General features: G+C 45.4%; 1 long non-coding RNA gene and 1 pseudogene across 1 annotated transcript; one reads left to right on the forward strand and one right to left on the reverse strand.

The window, feature by feature from the left end:
- Nucleotides 1-8,321: 8,321 nt before the first annotated feature.
- LOC123096916 (uncharacterized) lies at nt 8,322-11,847 on the reverse strand. The gene is made up of 3 exons (XR_006446765.1): nt 11,402-11,847; nt 10,513-10,606; nt 8,322-10,441 (listed from the first exon to the last, which is right to left on the reverse strand). It is a non-coding gene; the product is annotated as an uncharacterized lncRNA (long non-coding RNA).
- Nucleotides 11,848-13,157: 1,310 nt separating this feature from the next.
- Nucleotides 13,158-15,713, forward strand: LOC123096779 (protein FAR1-RELATED SEQUENCE 9-like; annotated as a pseudogene).
- Nucleotides 15,714-16,293: the final 580 nt, after the last annotated feature.

The following is a 16,293-nucleotide window of genomic DNA, read 5'->3' on the forward strand; positions in this document are numbered from 1 at the left end:
GCGATGCGTGTGTGCGTGTGTGTGGCGGCGCTGTGGGAGGACGAGAGGGAGAGGGTGAGTGCCGATCGGGAGGGCTAGGGTTAAGAGGGCGCGGCTGGGCCTTGGGCCATGGAGGAGAGGAGGCAGCGGAGAAGGACGGGCCGGCCTGGGAGGCTGGCTGGGCTCTCTCCCTTTCTTCCTTCTTTTCTTTATTTCCTCAACCAGAACTTTAGAGAAAAGAAGGAGGTGCTAGAGGTGGAATATTTCAGGAAAGAAAATATCTCTGAAGTCTTGATAACATACACAATTTGAATAAATTGGTTTGGCAATTTTTAGAGGAAGAAAAATAATTCAAGTTCGAATTGAATTCAAACTTGAGCCATTTTTAAACCCAACCAAAACAACTTTAAAAGAGATGAGATTTGACAAAGAGGTAGTTGGCATGGTTTAAGATTTACAGAAAGTAAGTGAACATTTAACTGGAACAGAAAAAAACCACTTGCAATAAATGGGTGAGAATAGAAAGGAAGACGCTTGTGATGGGGTGTTGCACTAGATGATGTTTTAGATGGAAAGGGCAAGATGAAACAGAAAAGAAGATGAGAAGAAGGAGTAGGATTACAAAGTGTCCAACATGTTGAACATTTAGGAAGGGTCTCGATAAGAGGAAAAAGAATTGTTGGCAAAGCTTGGAGGTGAAACTTGAAGTGGAAATAGGCATGGGAATTATTTTGCAAGTGTGTTATGGTGAACTCCAACGAATGGAATATTTATAATAGCTCCATAAATATTAGGAGGATATGTTATAAAGAGAAGTCACCCTTCCCTCGATTTAAATAGATCGAAGATCCATGCAATTTATTTAGTTGAGTTTTAAAAATTAATGACATGATGGCATGATGACATGATGCAATGCAAAAATAAAAGAGCAAGCACCAAAAGAAACACGCGGTGATCACGAAAAAAAGAAGTCTTCTGAAGCGTCGGTCTTGGGGCGTTACACTATGTTTGGATATCGGAAGTGTTCCGGGTGAAATCGGGATTTTTCCGGAGTACCGGGAGGTTACCGGAACCCCCCGGTAACTTAATGGGCCTTAGTGGGCCTAGGTGGAAGAGAGGAGAGGAGGCCAGGGCAGGGCCGCACGCCCCTCCCCCCCCCCAGTCTGAATAGGACAAGGAGAGGGGGGAGCCCCCCCCCCTTTCCTTCCTCCCCTCCACCTCTTCCCCCTCTCTCTCCTAGTCCAACATGGAAAAGGGGGGAGTCCTACTCCCGGTAGGAGTAGGACTCCTCCTGGCGCGCCTCTCCCCTTGGCCGGCCGAACCCCCCCTTGCTCCTTTATATACGGGGGCAGGGGGCACCTCTATACACACAATTGATCATTGATCTCTTAGCCGTGTGCGGTGCCCCCCTCCACCATATTACACCTCGATAATATCGTAGCGATGCTTAGGCGAAGCCCTGCGTCGTTAGAACATCATCATTGTCACCACGCCGTCGTGCTGATGAAACTCTCCCTCAACACTCGGCTGGATCGGAGTTCGAGGGACGTCATCGAGCTGAACGTGTGCTGAACTCGGACGTGCCGTGCGTTCGGTACTTGATCGGTCGGATCATGAAGACGTACGACTACATCAACCGCGTTGTGTTAAACGCTTCCGCTTTTGGTCTACGAGGGTACGTGGACAACACTCTCCCCTCTCGTTGCTATACATCACGATGATCTTGCGTGTGCATAGGAATTTTTTTGAAATTACTACGTTCCCCAACAGAAGCGTGCGAGCAGTACGCCACGCGGGCTCACATGGAAGCGAGCCTTTTGACTTCCATGGCCGCCTGCCTTGCTCGCATCCTCTACATTAATGGCACCCAAGACGCAGTTTAATATGGTTTTTAAATATAAAACACTAATCGCAAACATTTTAGTTAGAACACCCGTATGCAAAACCGACAACTTCCCTAGGAAGCCAAGGCAAAATGTGCCTAGCAGGATTTGTGCAGCTCTTGATCGCAAACATTTTAGTTAGAACACCCGTATGCAAACCGACAGCTTCCCCGAGAAGCCAAGAGAAAATGTGCCGAGCAGGATTTCTGCAGCTCTTGATCACAAACGTCTTAGATAGAACACCCGTATGCAAAGTGAGAGCTATGTTCTTCCCCCTTAAGTCGAGGGAAAATTCGCAGCGCAGGATTTGTGCACCCCTTCAACGCAAACGGTTGTTTTAGATGACCCGTGTGCAACCTTGTACAAACAATTTGGTAATATTTGCATATGTCATATTGGGTATGTTGCCATTTGTCAAACTGGAAAGATTGACATTTGTTAATCTAGTAACAATGCCATTTGTTAATCCTTGTAACACTGCGGTTTGTCAAAATATGCAGCTAGAAATCACTAGCACTATCTAATTTTTGCAACTAAAATTCAGTAATTAAACATAGATTTCATTCATAGATTAAGCAGTCGTTCTTAATTTATACAAACAGTTCAACTCGACAGCTGAACCGACCAAACTTTTCCCCAATTGTTGCCAACCACGTACTGAAATAGCTAGTTCAACTATATATACTAGCTAATTTTATGTATGTTGTACAGTTCCACCACGCATCCATAGTCAAATGAACTGAACAAAATAGCCGCTAAATACTACTACTACGGAGGGGCTTTGTGCTACTTCTGGCAACCTCTCCTCTACCGAGCACGCCCGGTAAGAGGCAGAGGAGGAGGAGGCCGACGAGCTGGACAAATGCAATATGGTGCCTTCCGCTGCTACACGTTCAGCAACGCTCGCCATCTTGAACGCCCACTGTCGCTCCAGATGATCCCTCTTGAAGCGGCCGGACTGCTCGTAGATCTCTTGATTCCCACCTCTGCGTCAGCATGTGCTATGGCCATAGCTGCGGTAAGGCTCTTTGCGTGCTCGACGAGGCGCTCCTCCTCCTCCCGCAGGAACTCGATGTAGCGCGCAAGGTCGCTGACGCACGTGCGGGCCTCCACCTCCGCCTCCCTCCTTCGGGCGGCGGTGGCAGAGCGGGTGATGATCCCGGCAGTCGACGATGGGCTGGTGGCCATGGCGGCCGACGATGGGGTGGCGGCCACGACGGCCACCTCCCGCCTTTGGGGCCGCAGTGGTGGAGCGGGTGATGGCTGGCAGTGGGGTGGCGGCCAGACGGCCACCTCCCGCCTACGGGCCGCGGCGGCGAAGCGAGCGATGGCCCTGGCTTTTGACGGTGGTGTGGCGGCAACGGCGGCCAGCAACAGCTACCGATGGGCAGCGGTGGCGGAGCGTGTGGTGGGTGTTCCGCGCACACCCAATAGGGACGCCACACGCACTACACTACGCCGGGGACTAAGCCGCCGCTGCGGTGTAGCCTCCCAGCTGGAGCTGTCCTCTGATGATGGTGGAGTGGCTGAGCGACAACGACGGACTGGTGCCATTGGAGATTGTGGGAGAAGCAGACGAGATAAGCTACAGGGAGGGAGGGGAAAATGCGACGCAGGACTCGCCGGCCGTGAGGGTTTATATAGCAGGCCGGTAAGCATTGGGATTTTGGGGATTTCATCGAGTCGGGCGGGAAGCTTGCGCGGGGACCTGCGAGGTTTTGCGGGAATGGGCTCACCGACGATTCATTGGCGCCACTTCGAGCCACCGTTTGGCCAAAAGAACGCCCCCGCGCGCTGCGCAAGCTTGCGTTGTAAGCCGTCTGCGGTAGCGGGGTGACAAGACGTGCGACAGGAGGACGAAAGGACACGTACACATACGGTTAATACAAAAAAATTGTTTACGATTTAATTACCTACTCTACCCCCGTCCTGGTTTATAAGTAGGATTTAACTAATAAAATAAGAATGCACGTCGCCAAAGATTATATCATTAGATTTGTATTTGAACATAGTTTCCAGTTATACAATTTTTGTAACATGCATTAACACTTTTTTGGTTAAATTTAAGGTTATATACCAGCAAGCGTTTGCTCGCAACACACACGGCTCATTCCATCACAAACAGCTCGGATGGATCAACTATATGCCACGTATCGCACACGCAACTCTAATCTGATTCGTGCTTGATGCCTCCGACATCGCTCGCACAGTTCGTCTTATTTGCCACGTATCACTGTGCCGGCCTCTACTCGCGTCCCTCGGCAAGCTCTGCTCGCCGTTAGGCACCGCAGCGCGCGGTGCTCGCCGTTAGGCGCCACGGCACGCTCTGCTCACGTGCATCGGTGCACTCGGCTTGTGGACAGCTTTTCCTTGCATGTTGAACTGATATATGCATATATATATATATGGTTTCTTGCCGTTGAGGCGACCGCGGAGTGCTCTGCTCGCGTCCCTCCGCGCGCGCTCTATCAGCGGTTGGGCGTGCGCATGATCACGTCGGGGGCCCCATATGCATGCTGTTGCGCTGCGCGCGTTGCCACGCGATGCAGTTACGTGCGGCACAATGGAGTTACGCGCTGCAAATTAGAACTATCATCAGGACCTACTGATATTCATGGCCATCCGGCTTCCCCTTTAATTCCCGCAGCCATTATAACCTTAGTCTCTTCAACCTTTCGATCCCGCCCCACAACACAACAAGCACACCCACGACGACACATAGAGAGGGGATGTCTAGCCGCGCTCCAATGGAGTTCGGCGAGCATAGAGTGGAGACCCACGCGAGGGAGACAGATCTCTCGGTGGTGTACACCATTGACCCGGCCGTGGTGGACGACTACATCAACAGCGTTGAGCAGTTGCTTGCTCGAGACAAGTACAAGGTGGTCGGCATTGACCTCCAGTACACCGTCGGTCGTCCCGGCATAGATCAGAAGGTTGCTGTCTCCCAGTTGTGCGTGCGCCATCATGTCCTCATCTACCACTACTGCATGGCCACAGAGCCTTGCGACCGTTTTAACAGGTTTGTGAATAGCACTGACTACCAGTTCGCCACGGTGGAAACCACTGATGATGTAAAAGCGCTCAATGTTACGGGCTTGGCCTGCAAGAACCTTGTTGAAATCCGTGACCACTACAGGGTTTGGGGAAGCACGAAGGACTCCCTGGTCGAACTCTCCTCGACCATCATCAACCCCTACTACGAAAAGATGAAGCAGGATGCCCAGAGAACAAGTCCCGTATCCTGGCATAGGGCCTGGATGCGGCAACTGGATAAACCTCACCTCAGGTTCGCGACCAAGAGCGTGTACACATGCTACGAGATGCACAGGCGGATCGTTGACATGAGGAAGTGCCTCGTTACCCAAATCGACGAGCCCGGATCGAGCCACAAGCAGAGCAAGCGTCACAAGAAGTAGATGATGATCAAATGATCGTTTATGCTAGTTAATCATGCATGTAATATATAGTTTACTTTATTAGTGTGTGGAAATGTCATGTGTGTAGTAGCCACCTATGTAATTATGCATGTAATAGTTTACTTTGGTGTGTGCAAATGCCATGGTTGTAGTAGCCACCTATGTAAGTGGATGTTTAATTTGGTTATGCAACCATGTCCTTATAAGTGTGTGTGTGTGTGTGTATATATATGTTGTTGTTATGTATGCAATCCCATCGCACAACACACACGTCTTATTAGCAGCAACTGTCTGTGTTATTATCGGTCTTCGCACACATTTCTGATTACAGACCTGTTTGCCGCGTATCACACACATCTTGTTATATTGAACCATTTATGTTCTCTTGTCTCAACACAAACAGTTCATCCGAGTGGACCGCATGCCATATATCACACACACCTTGATCTGGCTGACCGTTTCTTTTGTGTTGCCTAATCACAAACAGTTCATCCGAGTGAACCGTATGTTGTATATCGCACACACCTCCATCTGTCTGCCATTTATTTTGTTCCTCCTCATCGCAAACAGTTAATTGAACTGAACCATACGCCCTGCATCGCACACGCAACTAAAATCTGAACCGTGTTTGGTGCATCCTCCATCGCAAATGTTTTGCACCTTTTTTGATGTTTTTTTACACCACCGTTTGCGATTATTGCATCGCACACAGTTTCGTCGAAGGATCTTTGATCGTAGTGTCGCGTTAATAGCATCCTGCAGTAGTGACAGGAGCAACCTCACAAAAAATCTGAGGGAAGACGGCCGTACAATGAGAGACGGAAAGCTTCATCAATATTGCTCCCTCCAAGAGATACATTGTTGCATGTGCCGAGGGTGACACCACCTATGCCCATACACCAGGGTGAACAGCAAACACTGGAGGCAACACAGAGCTATACACATGTAAGTATTCATTTAGAAAAAAACATACAAGCACAGTCCATACCCTAGTACTATGACCACCCCATCTAACATTTTCATCACTGTGTTTTTGTTTGCTCACTGTTGCGTCCAGCCACCTAACATTGAAGCTTACATTCTGCCAAGGCTAGAGATGCGCTTTGAAACTTTCAAAGAAGCAAAGAACTTCTACAACGTCTATGCAAAGCATGCGGGTTTTGCTGTCAGGAAAGGCTCCAACATTAACACCAGAGTCTACCTTTATTGCACGTGCTATGGAGTCTATGAATCGAAGGTGTCGGAAGCAAATAGACAGCAGACAAGACCACAGCAGACAAGACCACAGCCAGGACTAACTGCGGGGTTAAAATGAGGCCGAAGAAGGAAAAGGATGGAACACTTGTCGTAAAAGAGATAGTCTAGGAACACAACCACAGGCTACAGCTCTCCCCCCAAATTCTTGTCTTCTTGCACTCCTACAGAAACTTTGTCAACACAATCTTGGAGTACGTCAAGTACCTACAGTTAAAAGGCATTGAACACAGGCAAATCATGAGCATACTGGGCGACGATGACCCCGGTAGCTACTTCCTCAAAATGAATGCCAAAGACCTGATTAACATGTAAGTAAAATTTTGTTCTCCTCACAGAAACCCCCTCCGTCTTTTTTCTCTGTCAGTACAAACATATTACACAACGCATGACCTGATGCCAGTTCAACATGCATTTTTGAATGACTATTCACTTTTAATATGCAGCAAAGCAAAGAATTCAAGGATGGATGATGTGGACGATGTCCTAAAGACTGTCAACTTCTTTAGGAAGATGAAAGCGATAAACAAGGAATTCTTCTGCGACATACAAGTTGATGAGTCCAACAGTGTGAAGAACATATTCTGGGTGAACGCAAGCTGCCGAGGGGCATATCAAGGCTTTGGTGACTGCATAACGTTTGACACCACATACAAGACCAACAAGTACCGTATGCCACTTGGGGTGTTTGTGGGTACTAGTAAGCTTGCACGTGCAACGCACGTCTCTGCAGTGGCATCTCGGGCGATGACTCTAGTGATACTGGTTTAGTGTGCAAGGTTCGTTCGAGCAATAGATGTCAGGGCGGCAGCCCCGAGAGCTTTGCAGCTTCGTTGACATAGACCTCATGTCTTGTGGGTTGAAACTATTGCAAGCATGTGGAATGCTTGTTTACAGCTTCAATGACATGGCTCTTGTGTCTTGTGGGTTGAAACTATTGCAAGCATGTGGAATGCTTGTCTCCTCATCACTGCGGGAGAGTGCCTACTTTCTTTCTTGCATGTGGAATGCTTGTCTCCTCATCACCGCGGGAGAGTGCCTACTTTCTTTCTTGCATGTGGAATGCTTGTCTCCTCATCACCACGGGAGAGTGCCTACTTTCTTTCTTGCAGTGATGAAAGAGCAGCTTGTTCAACAGAGCAAGTTCCCTAGATAGTGTGTTTGGTTGTTCAGCAGAGGGACTTCCCAAAAAAAGGCAAGTGTGTGTTTAGGGTGTTCTAGAGTGGGCTTGGCCCGTTTGTTTTGGTTTTCCATGATTTTGTTGACGGCCTTCTGTTTAATCAATGAAACAACAAAGCTTTTGCCTAATGTTTGAATTTATTTTTACTCAAACTCATTTACTCAACTAAAATTCAAATATATGGAACTTATTTTTGACCAGTAAAAAGGCATGCTGAACACAAAGGATAATTCTCATGTCTGCTTTGAAAACCCACACAAGATAGAATCGAATTAAGAATCCGCACAAGATAGAATCGAATTAAGAAGCAAAACCATAGAGAAATAGACCTAAAATGTACAATTTCCTATACTTACTAATCCATGACTATCTTCTGCCAAATTTGCAGTGAAACATGTTCGTAACTTTAATACCTCTTAGAAAAAAGAAAGAGAAAACAGGCTATTCAGTGCCAAGCCTTTGGAATAATATAAAGGAATCATCTAACGAACTGATGGTTATAAAAAATTTTGAGAGCACATACTGAACTGTGGAATCACCTACTGAACTGAACTGATGGTTATACATCATACCAAATTCTAGATCAGATCATCAATAACACCAGAGGAAAAATCTTATAATCTTGCTTCAAATAACACCATCCACTGAATTTTACATTTTTACTAACCCAAACAATGTAAGTGTAGAAGGCAAAACGTTATTTCTGAATTTAAACATTTTTACATGCTGTACATTAGGATCTGGATATAAAGAGAGGAAATATATATCATGAGATGGAGTAGTGGAGCGGAGCACCTGCATCAGCGATCAATCTATGGTAGGCAAGTGAATGATGCAGTGCCGCGTCTGCTGTTCACTTCAGTGGTGTCAAAGGGAAGTCGTGGCCAAACGAGGGAGATGCCCTTGACGGTCGTCCATCCCCTGGGAGCGCCCCTGTTCAATGCTTGCTGTGTCAAACAGTCAAGGAAGAGGTCGCTCCTAGTAATCTTGCACGCAAACAGGGTGCCAAACATTCTATAAATCAGACAGGGTAACTTGTTAGTATATCAACAAAGAAACTAATGATGCTACACCAAATCTGCCCTATTGTAGCATACGTGCAAGGTTACACAGTTACACCCGTGAAAACGTGAAAGGCTCCACAAAACATTGGAAGTTACAAAATTAGCAGGGCATATAGAACCGTGCTTTACATTGTCTGAGAGAACAGAACAGCCACACATCTTTTAAGTCATATCACAATCAGATTGGAAAGAGAGTAGCTTGCTAGTTCCAAAGCCTCCTTCAGTACCATCGTTGTACTATTATTTAGTAAAGCTCCTTAATACAAACTATCCTAACAGAACATCTCATCATTGTATGCATATATGCACATAAATTAGAAAAATAATATTAAAGGAGATGTGTAATATGTCCTAATATAATAAGGTGGATTGGCATGTACGGCGAACAAACCTGTGATGTCCCTCCAAGACATCTCTGCCCACAACATTCTTGGTGCTTTTTCCAGTGGCATGAATAAACTATGTGTAGACATGCATAAATTATTATCAACATTGAACCGTCAGCATGTAAAAATACATAGCAATAACCCATTGGCAATAACAAGTACAGCCTTGATCCTGAGCCCATAGTTATTTAGCACCACCAACACTTTTTTAAGAAAAGAAAAAATCACCAGGGGATCCGAATTTCACAAAAAGCTTAGAAGTATTTTCCTATCTTCTATATTCTGCTGCTGAAACAAAGCAAAGGAATCTTAGATATGTAAATTAGCACAAAGGATAGTAAATAAATCAAACAAAAAATTCCACATTCCACTAGACAACACTATGTTATGCAGTATTCATTCTAAAAGGCCACTGCTCTAAATTCTATAAGAGCACAACATCTTACAGAGGCAACCGGTGAGATGAGGAGCGTGGCAGAAACATGCTGAATATGCATGAATGGACTTCAAAATTAGAGGCATACATGTAAAAACAGACATTGGAATTCCCAAGTGACCATTATTAACATTCGGGAACTATTTGTGTCAATGGAACTAATCATCAAGAAATGACATGAAAAGAAATTGTAGGTTCATCCCAAATAATTAATAAGCTCGAATGTAATGCGCAATGCACGGCTGAACTAAAACAAGGCCAAAAAATAATTATTATGAGCTCATTAAAAGTGGACATCAACGAAACATCAATATATCTGTCGATCTCATGTCTTTGAATGGCAATTAACCAGATCATCCAATGACCAATATTTTCATATTTGTCTATTTTTTTGGCAGATTACATTATATCAAAATATACAAATATATCAAAACTTCAGGCATAATAGTCTTGAACAACTATCCAACTACACCGCTGTATAAGGATAATCATAATGCACACACCACAACAGGGACTTTTTTCCTTGACATTTGCATACAAAGTTACAGAACAAGCTCTTGAAATGGTTGTGACTAAATTACTCAAAAGATGTCAACAAAGTAAGATAATATATATTATAAGACTATTATACATGCTAACTATGCACATTTTTTGTTGTTATAAATAAATGGTATACTTGTGACTCTCCGTTAATCGCCTAGCTCCATGGATGCATTCCCAAAGATATAAGCCATCTCCTTAGCTTTTAGCATACCTCGAGTATTGTGACGCTAATGGTCGAACATTCAAATTAAACTTTAACAACGCCGTATCCTATGCATCCAGCTGGGTTGCGTATCCCTGCATCCGCAGCCCATAAGTAATGGAAATATTGACAAAATGAGAATTAGAAACATAGAGTAGAAATTCACCTGCGCTCAATGGGTCTAGGTTCATTGCCCTGAGACTGATTGTCGCAGCAAGTTTCACAAGCTCTTAACTCTCCGCTCGCTCCTTCCACTGGCTCTGATGTAAGACATGAAATAGTATAAATTGATGTCGCTCGTTGTGGTTGAAATAAAGAACTTGTCCTTTAAATTCAGTAAAATGCACCTGATTTATATGATGGTGTTCTCTTTTGGAAAAATAATTAATGGGGTAGTGAGCAATAGTACAGGGAGGGTGATGATCATTTACAAACAATCATGCTAATTGAAACACTTCTTATCCCAATCAAACTGAAACGAATAATTAGAGGAAAAGAAGGAGCAAAACTTTGCCCTGAATTCGCACTAAAAGAAACCAGACTTGATACAAGAGTATAATCTAAGAGAAGAAACAGAATATGACATCAGCAGTCAAAGGAACTATTTTTGCTTTTTAAGTTAAATCTATTAATCATGCCGATCATCTATCATGCATCACTCATGTAGCACGACGATGTAACAGGAACATAATTAGTACATCGCTTTTGGCCTTTTGCAGCATTAACATGTGCACGGAAAATGAACAAGCTGGCATGTGCCCTGCAAAATTTCTCTGACCGTTGTCACAAACAGAGCGCATCTAGCCTGTCTGCTACTTGCCTTGCAAACATAACCTGATGCTCTAGCTCTATGACCGTGTCAAGCACGACCCTATTTTGACAATTGTGTAAGGAAGAATCAGGAACTATGTAGTACACAAATCAAAAGTCCACATTATCTCTTCTTATCAAAAACAGGGAACACAAATGAATCTTCAATCTAGGAGAACAATCCCGAATCAGCGACCCAATCAGAGGATCAGAGCAATGAAACGATCAGAGAGGAAGGCACTCACCAGAAAATGAGCGTCGTGCCGCCGAGGTTTAGGGGTGACCGCCTGCCGCTTGGCATGGCGCAGCTTGCATGAGGGGTGGAGAGAGGCCAGATCCAGCGAAGGGAAGCAGGGCGTGGCCCGATCGCACCATGGTGCCTACCGCCACCGCTGATTGGCGGATTCCTCGCCACCACCAGAAGCAGCCACTCGCGGCGCCATCCCGGGCGTGGAATTCTGGCCGCCTCCTGTGCGGCATCCTCCACACTGCGCAGCATAGACTGCATGACTGGGGGCAGTTCCGGCGGCGTAGGAAGCGTGGTCGGGGCAGAAGGCGTTGCGTAGGGATGTGATGCCATGAACGCGAGGTGAGGGTCGTGTCTTCTCCGGCATACTCGGCGGTGGCGGCGTACCTAGAAGCGGAGGATGCGTCCTTTTCGATCTGGGCTAGAGAAAAAGGGTGAGTGAAAGGCCGGTGCTAGGCGTAGGTCGGATGATTTTCTCAATTTATAAACCGCGTTCGCGTCCGTCCGATCGAACAACCCTGGTCCGTCCGATCTCTGAGCTGAACCACGCGCACGCTCCCACCTCCGCCCCGCGAGCCGTTGCAGCTGACGGCCTGTTGCAATGAAACTTTGACCGATCCCCACCTGTGACCGCAGATCGCGGGCGCTTCCCCCCACCAGGGATAGGTCGCGATCTACTACGACGACCGGCGGCCGCCTCCCCTTCCCTCCACCTCTTCCCCACCCCAACCCCACCCCCACCCCCTGCCCGCGATGGCGCACCACATCGCCAGAGACATGGCCTACTCCGCCATAGGTGGTAGCTCCGGCGAGGGTTCGGCTGTTCCCCGGCGGACGACTTCAGCTCCGGCGAGCGCCTTCGATCTCAGGCGACAAAGTTCTGCTATGCGCATGTACCGAGATCCTCCCATTGTTTCCTCTGATGCTCCTCCGGCTGGATCCGCTGCAAATTGGGTGAGCTTCCCCTGCTGCCAAATCCTCTGAAATCCTCCACTTGTTTATGTGCTGCATTGACATTTGCCAGTTATGCTCATTGGATGTTGCTATGCTAATTGGTTTTAATTCACAAAAAGTAGAAAAAACAAAAATGTTTGAAACTACACATTGTGTTGCTTTGGTTCAGTTCAGTAACAAGAAAAAAAGGTTGTGTAAAATTGGAAAAGGTTACTTTCAGTGACCCTGAATGTTGCTTTGATTCAGAGAATGCAACAGCACTGCATGTTTGCTTGCTTTAAATTCAGAGGATGTAAGACTACTGAATGTTTGCTTTGCTTTAGATTTCAGATATTGCAAAAAAATGTTGAAAATTCAGCTTCAGAAAAATATTTTTGCTGCTGAAAATAGCAAAAAACAGTAGTAGATTAGAGACCTTATGCATGTTATAGTGGTGTTAGTCTATGGATTTCAGCAAGCACAAAAACTCTATGATGAAAAAAATGTTATTTGAAGTTGATAAAAAAGTTATGCAGCACCAAAACATGTCGTAAAATGTACTACTACAGTACTACCTATAGATCTTATAAACATGCTGCAATGAAAAAATATACTACTGATATACATGTTGATGTTTCATCTATAAAAATGTTTCTATTGCAAAGAAATGTTGACCTCAAATACTGTTCAACTGCTACTGATGGTGTTGTTCTACTGTTGTTGCAATGATGTAGCATACCGAAGATGGGGCGGCAAATGAGGAGAGTTTTGTTCAGCAACCTTTCACAAGTCATGGTGGTGGGGATTCAGATGGTGTCCTAAACACTCACGGTGGAATGCATGATGCAGATGAGGATGATGATATTTCATCTCAGCCACTTCTGCCCTATGTTGGCATGGAATTTGACTCAATTGAAGATGCCCAAAAGTTCTATAATGACTACGCATTTGGAACGGGTTTTGGCTCACGCATAGCTTCCTCAAAAAACAGCCAGAAGAAAGGTCCACAACAACTTATCAAGAGGGTCTTCCAATGTGTGCATACTGGCAAACCGGAGACTACATGTGAGACAAGCAGCCACTCAGAAGGAATTGCAGCAGGGGGAAGCTCATCAAGCAAGCAGGCCGGGGTTGAAATGGATGTGACAGTCAAGCGTCAGAGGAATCGGATTACGCGTTATGATTGCAAAGCTCATATGATTGTTGGCTTCAGGGGCAATAAGTGGGTTGTTACCTACTTTGTTGCACAGCATACACACCCTTTGATGCAGCATGAGGAGATTGTGAGGTTCTACCGCTCACACCGCAAAATTCCAGAAGAAGATTACCAACTACTGATGACAATGCATGATGTAAACTTGTCAACTACAAATTGCATGGGAATGCTTGGAATGGTCCATGGCGGAGACCGGAGGAAACTGCCATATGTGAAGAGGGATGTTTCAAATGCGCGTTCCAAGCTGCGACAAAATCAGTCATTCCAGGACATGGATATGACGGTTGCTTACTTTAAGAGGCGTCAAGCTGAGAATGCTCAATTCTACTACAGAAGTTGACAAAGAAACAAACGAAGTGACAGCTCTGTTTTGGGTGGATGGAAGGACAAGAGGATTGTACCCAAAGTACAAAGATTGTGTGTCCTTTGACACAACATTTTGCACAAATCGGTACAATCTGCCTTTCGCTCCTATTGTTGGTGTGAACAACCACTTGCAAACCGTGTTGCCAGGTTGTGCCTTGGTGCCAAATGAACAAATAGAAACTTTCAAGTGGGTGTTTCAACATTGGATGATTGCAATGAATAATGAGCACCTGTTGCACCTAATGACTGACCAGGACAAGGCAATGGAAACAGCAATAAAAGATGTCTTCCCAAACACAGTGCATTGGTGCTGCAAATGGCACGTCCAGCGAAAAGCAGGGGAAAAGTTGGGTAGGATCCTGAGCATGGATGAAAATTTTGAGCAGGTTTTCTATGGGGTTATCAATGATTCGGAGACGGTGGATGAGTTCGAGGAGAATTGGCAGCATATGCTGCATTGCTTTGACTTGGTTGACAACAGACATCTAAGCAACATGTGGCGTAAGCGAGAGACCTGGGCTCCAGCATACTTCCGAAAGAACTTCTTCCCATTTACAAGCACTACAGGGCGGTCTGAGGGTCTCAACTCCTACTTCAAGACATTTGTCAACCCTCAAGACTTTGTCTGGAGATTTGTACAACAATATGAGGTGCTTCAAGAAACAATGTTGGACCGTGAAGACAATCAAGCTTTCATAGGCCACGCAACAACTGCACCACTTTACTCAAGGTATGTGTGTGCTTTGTAGAGAGAAAAAGTTAGAACAGGGAACTTGAAAAACTCAAAATCATTGACCTTTTCATTGCAACATTCAGGTACAACTTTGAGCGCCAAGCAGTTCACTTCTATACCCGAAGCGTGTTTCTCAAGTTTCAAAAAGAGGTCATGGCATCAATAGGCTTCATCATGAACCTGGCCCCTGCTCTTGACAATGCAAGCGTGAGGTTTGAGCTGCACTCAAATTACTTTGAGAACCCCCGAATATTTTCAGTGAATGTTGTGTTGGCAGAGGAGAAGTTTGAATGCAGCTGCAACTGTTTTGAGATGAATGGGATTATTTGTGCACACATCATAAGGGTAATGGTGCATCTCAATGTCCAAAAAATTCCACAAAGATACATGCTAGAGAGGTGGTCAGAAGCTGCGACAACGGCAATGAGCGGTGGTGGATGTCTCCTAGATTTTGGGCACCCTGCAACCAACACTCTCAAGTACAACGCCTTGTGCAGAAAGTATACATGGTTGGCTTCACAAGCTTGCAGCAACGATCTTGCCTACAAAATAATGAATGATGCAGCTCACCAACTTGAGCCCCTCATAGCTGCAGCAAAGCAAGGGGCGCTCCCAGAACAACAGGAAGCAAATCAGCGGCAAGCAATGCAACAGCAACAACAAACCCCCGAGCCAACCACTGTGCCGCAACCTGATGGCGATGCCATGCTTCATAACCCCGCACGTGTTCCAAAAAAAGGGCGTTCGACTGAAAAATCAAAGAGGAGAAAGACTCTGCTTGAGCAACGAGAAGATGCACATAAGAATAAAGCTAAGAAAGATGAAAAGAAGCAAACCAAGCCCAGAGGAAAACCTGGACCAAAGAAGAAAGCACCTCCTTGCTCGTACTGCAACGAAGAAGGTCACGGTGTCCAAACATGCCAGTACTTGAAGGCTGCAATGGGGGTCAAAAAATGTCCCTACTGTGAAGAGCAAGGTCATGCTGTGCAAGAATGTCCCTACCTAAAAGCTGCAATGAAGACAGATGCTAGCATGGCTAGAGCAACAAAGCTTAGGCTGTGATCAACTTCGACCAGAAAAAGAAAAAGAAAACTCTCTTGCTACTACACATTTGTAATATTGGTTACATAGATTAGTTTGTTGACAAAGAGAATGGTGCAATTTACATTAGAGGACAAAAAGTAGTTATTTCATCATGCATTGAGTTGTGCCTGATATAATGTTCTTCTTTTTCTGAAATTACAATTCCCCCTGTTGCTTATGATATTGTTGCTAGCTCATTGTACTTCCACCATTGTAGCTTTTATTTTCAAAGGTTTCCTTGGGACAACAATGCATGATGTTGTTGCTGGCTACTTAAACATACAAGTACATTGAAGCATCCTGTTTTAAAAACTTTTCCATAAAAAACACACTGGAGAAACTGCAGCAAAAACTTTTGACATGCCCGTTGCCACATAGAAAGGATATTGCATTACATTTCCTTTTGTTTTAGTGAGATTGAAAAGTTATGAAGATGAAGAGAAACAATAGCCCGACAATCGCCCCAACCCCACCCTATTGTTGCGATTATTCAACTTTGCACACGATTACATGTGTGAGTACAGTGTATTGACTTTCATTGATGATGTCGAACTTCACT

This window comes from Triticum aestivum, chromosome 4D (genome assembly GCF_018294505.1).
Source record: "Triticum aestivum cultivar Chinese Spring chromosome 4D, IWGSC CS RefSeq v2.1, whole genome shotgun sequence".
In the NCBI taxonomy this organism is placed as follows: domain Eukaryota; kingdom Viridiplantae; phylum Streptophyta; class Magnoliopsida; order Poales; family Poaceae; genus Triticum; species Triticum aestivum.